Genomic DNA, 12,921 nt, shown 5'->3' with positions numbered 1-12,921 from the left:
GTATAGTGGAAATTTAATCCTCCGGATAACTTCATCATCTTTTACTATTAATTCAGTCACATATGTAACATATTTTTGTTATCAAGCAGATAAGTGTAGTGCTTCTACATTGTCAGACCAGTGCTGAACAATCACTGGTGTCTACTCCCATGCTTTTGCTCTGAGAAGCAGAGGCTTGAAATTCTGGCTCTGGAGTTTAAGTACTTGGGAACTAACTGCACTCATGCAATTATCTTTGTTAACAAAAATAGTGAAGATAATTATTTTTTGACAAGTCTAACACTTCCTGACAATGTATGCATAATAAGTGAATAGCTGACCTCAAGATACTTGATTTGCCCAAGGAAATGAATGATGCTCAGAAATCTGATTGTATAACTCTATCTTCCTACTCTATCTCCATTTTTTTTTAATTTAATTTAATTTTTTTTGTGTTTTTCTCTGCAACATACATACACAATAATAAATAAAGTTCTGACCTTTAAATAGTCACAAAAAAAAGGAATGCTTGCAGTAAAAATTGACAGTCAGAGGTATTTATCAAATTACCAGTAAATGTACTGTGAAAGAACTAGGGCTTAATGAATTATTTGCACTCCAAATCATGTGTTTTTTTCATATTATATTATTGTGCTGCATGCGTATATCTGTATTACAATAGAATTATTACTCTTCACATCATGTACCCTGATCTGAACTGCAAAGAAAAATCGATGTTCTTAGTGTGTAAGAAAGAAGCATTCTAACTGTCGATTTTTTAATGAGTATGTTTTAAGTAATAAGAGCATCTTCCCTGTAATAGGTGGAGGAAAGAATGAGATCTTAACATTTTTTTCTGTGTTATGGATATACAAGGCTTTTACAGCCATATGATCTGTGTTCTAAAGATCTCTTTCCATGGAAGATTAACAGTCAGATTAGTCCAGGTGTAGCTGAAGGGCGTCTTGGAGGATTTATTGCAAAATTAGGTGCTGTTCATTGAACAGTGAGGGAAAGTTGCCCAAGGTTTCTTCCTTTCTTTTTTTTCTTAATAGATACAATTGATGAGATTAAAGATATAATGAATAGAAAAATATTATGGTTTTGCTCACTGGACCTGTTTCCATATGATTAAATTCCCGTTTTTCATTCAGAAGTTCTCAGACTGGAATGACCAACTGACAAAAACAATTATTCTCAAAGTCATGCATGCTGACTTTGGAAACCTGTACTGAAGCCTTGTAAAATACCTTAATTTCTGTGTGATTCTGGATGAATATTTTGCCTTCACTGTTGTGTAGTCTCCTACTTCCAGTCCTTGTGGGGGGCAAGGGACAGGGCAGTGGGGAAGGGGTTTGCTGCCCCACAGCTGCTGGAGAAAAACAACATGGGATAGATGTGTGCAGGCAGCCTGGCAATCAGCCTTTCCCACTGCAGCTGGCCTCAACTCTCTTCCTCGACAGGTTCCAAAAATTTGGTGTTGCAGATGTATAGTACAAGGTAATTTGACCTTTTAGTGGGGTCATCTCCGTATTGTCTAGAGGGAGTGTTAGGGAATCACCTTCTCTATTCCCTGATTCATTCAATTCCAGAATCTTCTATGTGAGAAATAGTATTCTTCTTCAGTGCTTTTGTCAGTGCTTCAGAAAGCACAGCAGAAGAGCATTACTGCTGAGTTACTGCAGGCTAAATGTCTTCTCCATAATTTCAGACTTCTGCTGTGTAGAGGTACAGGATTAATTAGAGAATGGAGGGCTGCTTCAGTGTCATGTCTCTTTCCACTGCAAATTTAGCTAACTGCTTTGCACTTGCTGTTAGACAAGCCCTATTGTTAATTTTGTTCATCTTTTAATATAGATTGAAAAGGTGTTAAAAATAACTGGAATTCTTACTCAAATGTTTCTGAACCTGGGAATTTAACTGAGTCCATGGATGTTGGTGTATTAGAGTTGCAACTCAACGAAAAACAGTGGTTTTATTCTTCTATTATTTATTTAAGCTGGGAAAAATCCCAGTAAAATCCTTGTATGTCAAATGTCCTTCACTTTTCTTATCTTCTACACATTGAAAATGTCTGTTCAAATATGAAAGCTATTGCCTAGGTTTGACATTACCCTCTAAAAACCAAGCTGGTCACAAGGTTTTCCCTCAGCTACAGCTCAGTAATGCATTTTTAATTACTGTACAAGACTATATTACATTATTATTACTATATACATTATTATTATTACTATATTACATCAGATTTTTTGTTTGTTTTGTTTTGTTTAATGGAAGTCATGATTTACTCATAATCAAGTGAAAAGACACAGAAAGAGAGACAAAATATGTAACTAATTTCCAAGAGAGAGACAGTCTAGAAATTGGAAGAAAGTATGGTTACTGCCATGCAAATGCAGAAGATCTTACCTACAGTGATAACAACATGAAGGATGGGATACTTGCGACATGAGAAACGATTTTGAATTGCACGTGTACACTTGTGTGTGTGGAAAATTGTTCAGTGTCTCGCTGCTACATTCAGCATGCATCAAACTGAAAAGAAATATTTATTACATAGTTTTCTATCTACATGGATAAATGAAATATTAGAAGAAGATTATGTATCATTACTATAGAACAAATAAAGGGGATGTTCTGATGCTGAGTGTGAAGAGAAGCAGATAACACCTCAGGCAGTTTCTGTTTCAGTTTGAGGTGATTAATACTGAATCTTCTTTTGGATTGTACTAAACATTTCTGTTTAGCACCTGCCAAAGTACCTAACTTAAGCTGCTGCTCACACTGTATTACATTGAAAAACCGGGCAGAGAAGGAATCTTCAGATTTGCATAGATTATGCTCTTTTCCATGTTTTTCTGTGCTGATACCAGATGGAACCAAAAGAGCAAACTAACATACTATGAGAATAGTATTATTTCCCGTAGTCTCAGAGAAAACGTGGTTTGTGTTGTTCACTGTCACAAATCTAAGTGAATTGACTGTTCAGTGTCCTAGGGGAAAAAAATTGTCATACAATCTACGTCCCATGGGTCAAAGAAAAGCTTTCAGAAATGCTCATGAAATGATGTATAGAGCTTCTAGTAGGCCTTGCTTATCTTATTTCATTTGTGCCTTTAAATACCTCTTCCCTACAGTGATGTAACACTTTATTTTAAAGATACTCGCTGCTAATTAATTCAAAGGAAGACAGGTTCTATTAATTTATTAACAGAATCTTACACTTGGAAAAACAAAGATGTCAATTAAATGTTGTCACCACAACAGCTCCTGATGGGATGTCCAACATGCCAAACTGCTTTCCAAGTTCAAAGAGAATGTTCTTTAAAAAAGGTCACTTGTCAGGGAACAGAACGTTTCCTAGAATTTCAGACCTGTTTGGTTCTGCCAAGTTATGGTCAATGTAAACAGACCACTACTGAAATGATACAATTGCTTGTTGTAGCATGTTTGATAGACTCCATATGAAAACAGTGTACTGACAATATATCCTTTATGTATAAAACCAATGGCTAAGATAAAGTCCAAAAAAATTACTTATGTAGTTGAATTTTAAAGTTAGGAGGATGTTTGACATTATGCCAATATGAAGCTGGCCAGGGATATAACACAAATTCTAGTTTATAGGATACATAGCAGGTGCTACCACTGGGGAAGCTGGTGTCCAGCTTTGTTCCAAATCCATACTCAGAGCATCACGGCACTTTTATGGATGTCTCTCTGTGAAGGATATCCAGGGATTTTAGGCTGAATCAGTGTGTGATGGGAAAGGAAACGAGCTTAAGCAGCAGCTTTTCTCAGTAAGAGTGAGAAATTAAAATTTTAAAATGGAACCATTTTGGTCTACACCCAAATTTTAAATATTTTCTTACCCTAATGTCAATATTCTACTATGTGTTAAATGATCTAATTTTGAAAAACAGAAGAGATGAAAGATGAAATTATTCTGTTATTCTGTGATTTTGTGATTCTGATTCTGTGTTTTCTTCTTCTTTATCTGAAACAGTGCTCTGCATGTGTGATATCAGGGTAATAAACAAAATAATCCTGTTTTCAAAAAGCACACATTTTTTCTTCATCTCGAAAATCAATGCAAATACTTGCCTCAAAGTACCCATGACTAATCATAAGGTAACTGGGAAAGTAAACATTTTCCTCCATTCTGCCGTGTCTATACCACATGCAAGCAGGCTATGTTACTCAGCATTACTTAATACCATACTTCAGGAATTATCTCCAGAGGCAAGTCTGTTTTATTGTGATTGCAAATAAAAAGCTAAAGAAACTTTTCCAGAGAACTGGTAGTTAGAAAATTTTACATGAAGGAGTGAAAAATATCTTTTTTTTTTTTTTTTTTTTTTTTATCTGCATGATTGATTGTAATTTCAGATTGATTGTATTTAGAAATTCTGGGAAAATTGACTCCTATGGCTCTAAGTGGAAATCTGTCAGCTTTGAGCATACCCTTGGAGTAGATCAGAACTGTGTGACAGCTGATAATTAGAAAGCTGAGATTTAACATCATCTTCAAACTCTTCTATCCATTATAATGTTTGGTCTGAGACCTCCTGCTTTTTTCAGAAGGTAGCAGATATTCTCTTCTGAGGGAAAATATAAAATTTTGAGCCAATATACAGCTGTTGTGGTAATTCATAGATGTAGAGGTACATTTCTTCATATATGATTAGTTGTGGTGGCAAGTATCTGCATTCATTTAGTGATTTAATGTTGTGAAAACTTGGAAGTATGAGAAGGGCACCTTATATGAATAAATGGTGACAGTGAGTGAGACTAGATGTTCAGGGAGAATATAAAAATTAGAAGATAGGAGCAATAGGTTGTGTAAGTATGCATATATCTATGTGTAAACGTATAAGATCTCTCTCTTCTCTTTTTTCCTCTGTCTATTTTACAAAGGTTACCTCAAAGAAACAGCTGACTTTCTCATTTGTTTCTTCTCAGAAATGAAACATCCCACAGGGCTCCAGAATTAAACATGGATTTAGTTTTGCTCTAGTCCAGAAATGATGACTGAAAGTAGATCCAGATTTCACAAATCATGGAAGTTAAAAGGTGTTCAGTTTTCATGGGGTGAAATGGAATTTTATTCTCCTAATGCTTGTTCTAAATATTTAGCTTTATATCTTTTTTCATATATGGCAGCTTGACTGCCTAGTCACCTTAAAGCGAGATTCTGTGAATATGGTAATGGGAAGATATAGAACCCTGTGAGATGTGACATGGTGGAAAAGAGGTAGAATTAAAAAGAGAGTTTGGAGACTTCGGTGAAATACTGAAGAATTTCTTGGAAGAGGTCATTCTGTCTTGAGGGGCTGCTTATTACTGCTGATGCATTTTGTTCCAGACTGTTTCCTGTCAAAGCAAATACTTAACTGTCTCTCTCCAAAGAAGCCATGACCTTTCTTTGAGTGTTTTGCTGTATTAGAAGGTTTTCAAAAAGCAACATGAAAGCATTCATGAAGGCAGTTTGATGATAGACCTGGGTTGATCTTTAGCTATTGCTGCATACTATGGACAAGAACCCTACTGAATGTATTTATTTTCTGTTTCTAAAGATCTGAAATCCAGCACTGAAATTCTCTGCCTGTTGGACAATTGGTTGACTGATTTGTGAAAATACTTTTGTACAGTGAAATTGTAATGTACTTGCCAAAGGCACTGTCAGTCAGTCAAGGAATTGTCAGGAAGCATTTTAGGGATGCTTATACACATCCCTCCTGTGTTTTCTTCCATCCAGAAGAACAATTTTGCATGACCAAAAATACCCTTATTTAAAAATGGCCTAATTCAATTCAAAAGCAGCATTAATACCCTGTCTTCTGTAGCAGGTAAGCTGATGTTTTGTGCTTTCAGGGCACCATTTCCCACTCAGCCTGGAGATGCTTCTTATCTCCAGCTTGTCTCAGGGTTTGAAAAACATCCGGGACGGGAGAGGGAGAAGCACAGGCTGTGTGGTGCTCAGAGATGGGCCACTGCAACTACTAAAAGGGGTGCTGCTGGTCCTGCCATAAGGATTAGATCTATCTTGTGCATCTTACCTCTCCTGTTCCACTTTCAGGCTTTGTCTTCTTGACTGAAAACAGAGATTTAGATGTTTTATGCTTAGGCATAGAACTGCTATGTGTACATTATCAGCTTTGTGTTTCTGTTATCTTCTTAAATTGTTATTCCTATTATTTATTTTTTTTAATTTTAATTCTTCTGATCTTAACAACTCCTTTAAATCCCCCAAACTCAGTGGTTACCTGCAGTTATATGTGTTATCAAAAATATAGTTTTTGGGCCCCATGTGAATCATGGCAAATGCTACAGTTCTGCCCAATGTGTGAATGCACACACTGAGTTTTCCCCTGGCAGTTGCCTCCTTTCTGACAGGGCGAAGTGAAATTTAATCACTCTACTGCACACTGTAGGTATTAAGAACATAGATGATTTTTACATGCATTTATGTTTTCTTTAAAAATACTTATTTAGTGTTATTTCTGCAACCCAGAAATACTTACACACTGATTCCTTGGTTTGGCAGCCATAAGAATGAGTAATAACAGTAATAATAATAGCATAATAAATTATTCATATAAAATATTATGAAGGTAGTTGAAATTCTTTTTGATAAAATGAAGCATTTTGTGACATTGCATTTTTTGAATGCAAAAATGCATATAATATCTCTGAGATCAAGAAGATAACAGGAGGAATCCTCATCCCAGGAGAAGTCTTCAATTCTGGCCATTGTGTTTTTTATTATTATTATTATTATTATTATTATTATTATTATTATTATTATACTGCAGATTAGATTTGGATTTCTCTCTATAAAGTCTTCTACAACTTTCAGGAAATTTTGAAAACTCTTCTTCTTCTATGTTTGAAGTGCATTGTTGGGGTTTGTTCAGCAGTGATACAAGCATAAACTCCATGAGCTGGGTTTCAGCATAGCATGGAGTACCCTGCCATCAAGTTAGTGCTCTTACTACAGTGTTATTTTCACCTATTTGAACACCAGATTGTAAAAGCTACAACTGCACTCTATGTTGAACTTGGATAGGCATAAGGGAGACGTTTCCAAGCTGCAACTGTCAGGTGAAGGCATGATCTAGGCAAGGAGTTGCTTGGCTTGGGCACAGCGTAGACAAACTGAAGGTCTGGATGCGTAGAAACATTCAAGAAAACGTGTAAGCCTTTGGACTTCTGTAGAGTTAGGTGGTAGATGGGCAGGAAATCTCAAATGCACTGTTGATGTATAAAATTCTGTTAAATTCCACTTAATAGTTAAAGTAGATTTTTCTCATCTCATGTTTTGTATTGAACGTAACAGTTCTGTGTGTGACAGAAATTACACTTCTGATTTCACCCTGATAAGTGATTTTGAAGCAGAAAAGAAAATACCATTAGGTCTGTGTGACCTAATGGTAACCTCATAAACATCAGAGCTGTAAATAAAACCTTATTAATATCAGATGACTAAGATAGAACTCTTTTTATCATCTTACAAGCTTACCTATGTGTACCAGGTCTGGCCAGGAGCAAACAAATGTTGAATGCACAATGATTTTGAGTATCATTTATTCAAATAATATTAACTGTTGTCACATACGCCACATGTCAGATAGGTTTTCATCTGTACAACAAATGTGCAGTTATTTGTGTTCATTTCTTAACTAGGGTTGAAAAATACTCAAGGATTTTTATATAGGGATATATAACATCTATACGGCTTGAAAAATAAATCAGTCAGGATAAGCAGTGTGTTGTTCTGTGGCAGACATTTTTGTGAAGTCTCAGATTTGGAAATAAAATAATGAAACTGTATCTTTTTATAGCCTTTTCATTTGCCCCAAGATAGATTACAAAATTGTCCCATATATATGACAAATAGAAATATCTTTACTGAAGAAATGCAGCAACCTTTTTAGTTAGGGTGAGAAGTGGGAAGATCTTTCTTTAAATGCCAGTTTGAAGAAAATACTACGATTTTGCAGAATCACTGAACTATAGGCATTGGAAGGGACCTGTGCTAGATCATTAAGTCTAACATCCTGCTAAAGCAGGTTACATATATTAGGTTGCACAAGAACACATCCAGAAGAGTTTTGAATATCTCCAGAGAAGGAAACTGCACTACCTCTCTTGCAAGCCTGTTCCAGTGCCCTGTCACCCTCAAATAAGTTCCTTCATATGTTCACAGCGAACCTCCTGTGCCCATTGTCCTTTCTCCTGTCACTGGGTACAATTGAAAAAACCTGGCCACATACACTTGACTCCCACCCGTTAGATATTTATAAGCTTGCCTCTTAGTCTTCTCTGGGATGAACAGACCCAGATGTCTCAGCCCTTCCTCACACAGGAGATGCTCCAGGTCCTGAATCCTCTTTGTAGCCTTCTGTTGGACTCTCTCAGAAGTTCCCTGTCTTTCTAATGCTCTTTACAGCAGAGAAGTCCCCAGAGAGCAGTTGCTGATAGCAAGGGAAATCAATTCATTTAAATAAGTATAAGAAAGCACAGAGGAAATAGGGCTGGAGTTAGCACTGGAGAAAAGGCATGAGTAGAGCTCAAAGAGAAGAATCACTGTTAGAGCCTGCAGCTCCAAAGCAGGGCTTTCCTTCACAGGATATCACCCATCTGAACAGCTGTTTTCAGAAGATTTTTAGTCCCTTTGATGGTACTTTAGGGATCTTCTGTTTTACAGAGTTGCAGTATCTTGTAAAGAAAGTTCAAAGGTTGATGTACCAGCTATTTCTGGAGTGGCATCTTATGGCCCTGTAACATCAGAGGCAGCGCAATGGAAAGCTTAGGTTTGCTCTTCTTCTCTCTTGGAAAGCTTTAATTCTTATGCTCTACCTCAGTGAGAATGACTTTGAAGAAGCTGAAATTAGGAACACATAGGTGAATAAATGTTTCCAGTCTCCAGTGAGAATATGGATTAACACCACTTGTATCCTAACTATCATCAGGTCCAACCCCTTTCGCCAGCCTCAGTGCAAACATGCATATTAGTTACATACATTAATCTACCTTGTCTTCTCCTTTTTCACCACATTATTCATAGATGCTATAAATCTGTTTTTAAGCTCGCTTAATTACAAGAAGGAAGGACTTTTTTTTTTTTTCCTGTTAGGGAAGGAAAATTACAGAGATCATGTTTTCAGTTGATCCAATCTGGCAGCACATCTGACATAACTCTTTAATAAATGGAGAAAAGAAATTAGAATTTGCTGTTTAGTAGGCAAGAAGTTGTTAGATAGAGAAAGTTGTCATATTTATTAATACAGCTATTTTGAATATAGAATTCATTTTGGAAAAACATTATGGCAAACTGGGGAAAATGTGAGATAAAAACAGATACTTTTTTCTTCTTTGCTGGGGAGAAAAAGCATACTGCATGTGGCCTGCCAACCTCATCACCAGCCTGTGACAGGTATCCAGTAGTTGCTAAAGGAGCTGGACTGACATCCTGAGCAGATTTTTGCTTGTGGCACCTGGCAGTGGCTTAAGAGCACAGGCTTTTTTGTTAGCTCAAGGGCAAAGATTAGGTAAGCAGGTTGAATTTTAAAATTTGTGGCCTTTGCAAGGTAAGGTGAATGCAAAAATACTGCATTTGATTTGCATTCTGTATTAGTTTCTGCATGTTGCATTCACAGTAGTTACTTATAAAGATAGGAGAAACTGAAGAGTTGGGCCTGTTCAGCCTGGAGAAAATGAAGGTCGGGGGAACTCATCAGTGTGGATAAATACCTAAAGAGAGGATACAAAAACGTACAAAAACGTGGTGGTTTTGTTCTCCTTGACCTTCCCCCACTTCTCTCTCAGCCCCTTCCAGCTGCTGGCCATTCATTCGTGGGCAGCTGGAGATGGTGGGAAGTATTTACCCTGTTAATTTGTCCTTTAGAGTGATACCTGTCCTCAGTGTACCATTGGGAATTTTCAATTTTGTCATTATATTCAGAATTAAATCTGAGAAGCCACATGATCTTGCCTCGGAGAAGTTGCAATATTATTTTGAAGGCTGGAGGGAGCAGACATGCTAGCAGGGTGTGGGTTAGACAGGTTATCACTCTTCTCCCTGCTGCTGTTTTCTGAGACTATTACACCCACACTGCAAACAGAAATTTTACTACTTAAGTAATTTTTCTTTATGGAGTTACTTTGGCATGAATTTTCCTCCTTGCTTTAGGCTTCCATGCAGACTCATGCATGTTTCCTCACTTTGTGAGGAAAATTTACCTACTGAAGTTTGGTGAAGGCTGTTAGAGCATTTAATAATAAAAGAAAAGAATTAAAGCTATTTAAGTAGTTATCTTTTAAACTGGGCTTGCTGACTTTCAATTCAAGATTTCCAAACATTTCATATTCTAATCACAAATATCAGCTGCAGACAGCCCACCAACAATAAGCAGACCTTTTCCATGGGTTCAGATCTGTGTTCACTTGTAAGCACACATCTATCTTTTATATAATCTAATGTCACTGTGTCTAATGTTTCTGTGGGCTGCACCCTCACAGAAATTGCATATAGCTCAACAGAAAAAGCTGCATCATAGACCCTTGGTGCCTGTGGTGCCTGAGGATAGCTGTATTCTCTGGGTCTGCAATGGGGGGGTTTCTTTATCCTCCACACTATCTCTTCAGTATTCCTCTGGAATCCCTTCTCCCTCACCTCAGGACATGCCTTGTGAACAACTCTGCCAATAATAAAGGGAAAGTCATGTATCCCTGAAGTGGCATAGGTGGGCTTTCATCTGCATCATTATTTTTTATCTTTATGTATATTCTTAACAAGTCCTAACGCCCTCAGTTTGATGGCTCATTTTAACTGTTTTCCTCATTAACACATTCTTGTTGTAGTTACATATGGAAAAACTGTATCAGATATCATGTTTCAAAACATTTATTAGTGGTATTAAAAATCAATGAGAAACTAGATGGTTAAATGCAAGTGTGATATGCAGCTGTTCTGTTTAACCTGGATTGAGATGCATTGTGCATTTCCCTCTGCAGAATAATTTATCTGTGCTGCAGAAGTACTCTGATCTTTCTAGAGTAACAGACTCAGCTGACACGGTGAATCCTGCAAATTTTTACTGCTATTGATTAAGCATTTCCCCCTTCAGCATTCTTATTCTTCATTGCTATCAGTGGAGACAAAAGCACTTGAGGAACGAGTGAAAGGTGGATTTCTTCTGTAGATACACAAAAGGGGAAAAATAAAGAAGGGCTTCTACTACAAACTATTTCTAGAAATTTCCAGTAAAGAAGATAAAATCATTTTTATCTCCCTGCAAATTCCTGTAACACTTTTCCCCTTGTCAGCTAATCTCTTCCCTTCCCTCTCTCTCAACAGATACCTCCTTCTGTTTGTTTCCACTCTACGTACAGTGGCTGTACAGAGTAAAACCAAACCTTGCTTCACATATGCTTAAATGCCATGCTTATTTTCAAGTCTGATAAATGCTCTTGCTTTGATTTTCAATTTTCTGGTTGACAGCTTTCTAGAAGCTTTCTTCAGCTAACACTAACTTACTGCTAATTATGACAGCTGACAAGAAAAGTTCATGCCTATGCCCTCATGACTGTAAACAGTGCACAAAGCTCACCACATCCCAGTAGTCAGCATACATTGATGTGTCAGCTGGGATGCAACCAGGGAAGCTGTACTTATCTCTAGAAGTATTGTTTAATCAAACCCAAATTTCTCTGTAGGTTTTTTTTTTTTTTAATTTGTTTGTTTTTTTCCTGATAAAACTTTTCTAGGGGAAATGTCACCAAAATCATTTTTAGTGAAAACAAACACAGCATCCTCCAGAAGGGCTGCAATTCAGGCTGCTTGTGTACTGACGGTGTGAGGGTTGGGGTTCAGTACAGCTGAAAATATAGAGGCTCAGGGCCTCAGACAGGGATCTCTTCCCTCTTAGAAAAAAGGATTCATCACTAAACATGAGTTTTTTTCCCAGTCACTTTCCAGTTGTGCAGATGTCTTCTCTGGAGATATGAGACCCAGGAACAACTGATTCCAACGCAGAAATGATCTGCACGGGTGTTCCCAGACAAGCTACATTATCTGGAGGAGCTGTAAGGGATATGATGCTTGACTTCTTGGCTGGCCTTAGAAAGTGAACTGTGTGCAGGCTGAGCCAGTGCAGCTCTGTGAGACCCAGATCGAGAGGCTGTGATACTGTGCTGCAGAGAAGTGAGACAACTCCGCTTAGGGAGGAGCAGGAGATGGGCCAGCTGCACCAGTGTGGGAGGCTTGTCATGTTTGCATCTGAGATTTTTCTCTTCCCCTTAAACATTTTCAAGTGTCTCACTTTTGCCTCTTGTTACCAATTGAATTATTGTCTTTCTGACAGTTTGAGCAGCTGCTCTCAGTTAAAAGTGCTCTCTTTTTCAGTTCTTTATTTCCTTTCTCCCTCTTTCATTACTCAGCTCATGACGGTAACATTTTGATTGATTTGAGATTTTATCAGGTTTGGGCCTTTGTATGCCAAAGCACAGAGGGTGTTGGGTGTAAGTGAGAGCACATCTGTCAGCTCTGTTCAGCACCACACTGCTAATTTGTTTTCAACAAGTGGAGCTAAATAGCATCCATGGGAAACTAGCTCTGATGGAAACTGGCAGCCCAGAGAAGCTGTAGAAGCTCCATCCTTGGAAGCGTTCGAGACCAGAATGGTTGGGGTCCTGGGCAACCTGATCTGATGGGTGGCAACCCTGCTAACGGCAGAGGGGTTGGAATTGGATTGTCTTTAAGGTCCCTTACAAGCAAAGCGATTCCACAATTCTATGAAGTACAGCTGAGATTGTCTGCCCTTCATTAATCTCTGGGATGGAAATGCTGCCTGAAAATAACAACAGCTTACATAATTTTGGTGATAGTTCAAGAAAAACAACACAAATATAATTTTATTCTAAGAAATGATAGAAATA

The sequence above is a fragment of the Lagopus leucura genome, unplaced genomic scaffold, assembly GCF_019238085.1.
Source record: "Lagopus leucura isolate 7727_CA_CO unplaced genomic scaffold, USGS_WTPT01 Super-Scaffold_100002, whole genome shotgun sequence".
NCBI lineage: Eukaryota > Metazoa > Chordata > Aves > Galliformes > Phasianidae > Lagopus > Lagopus leucura.
Note: the sequence above shows the minus strand (reverse complement) of the source record.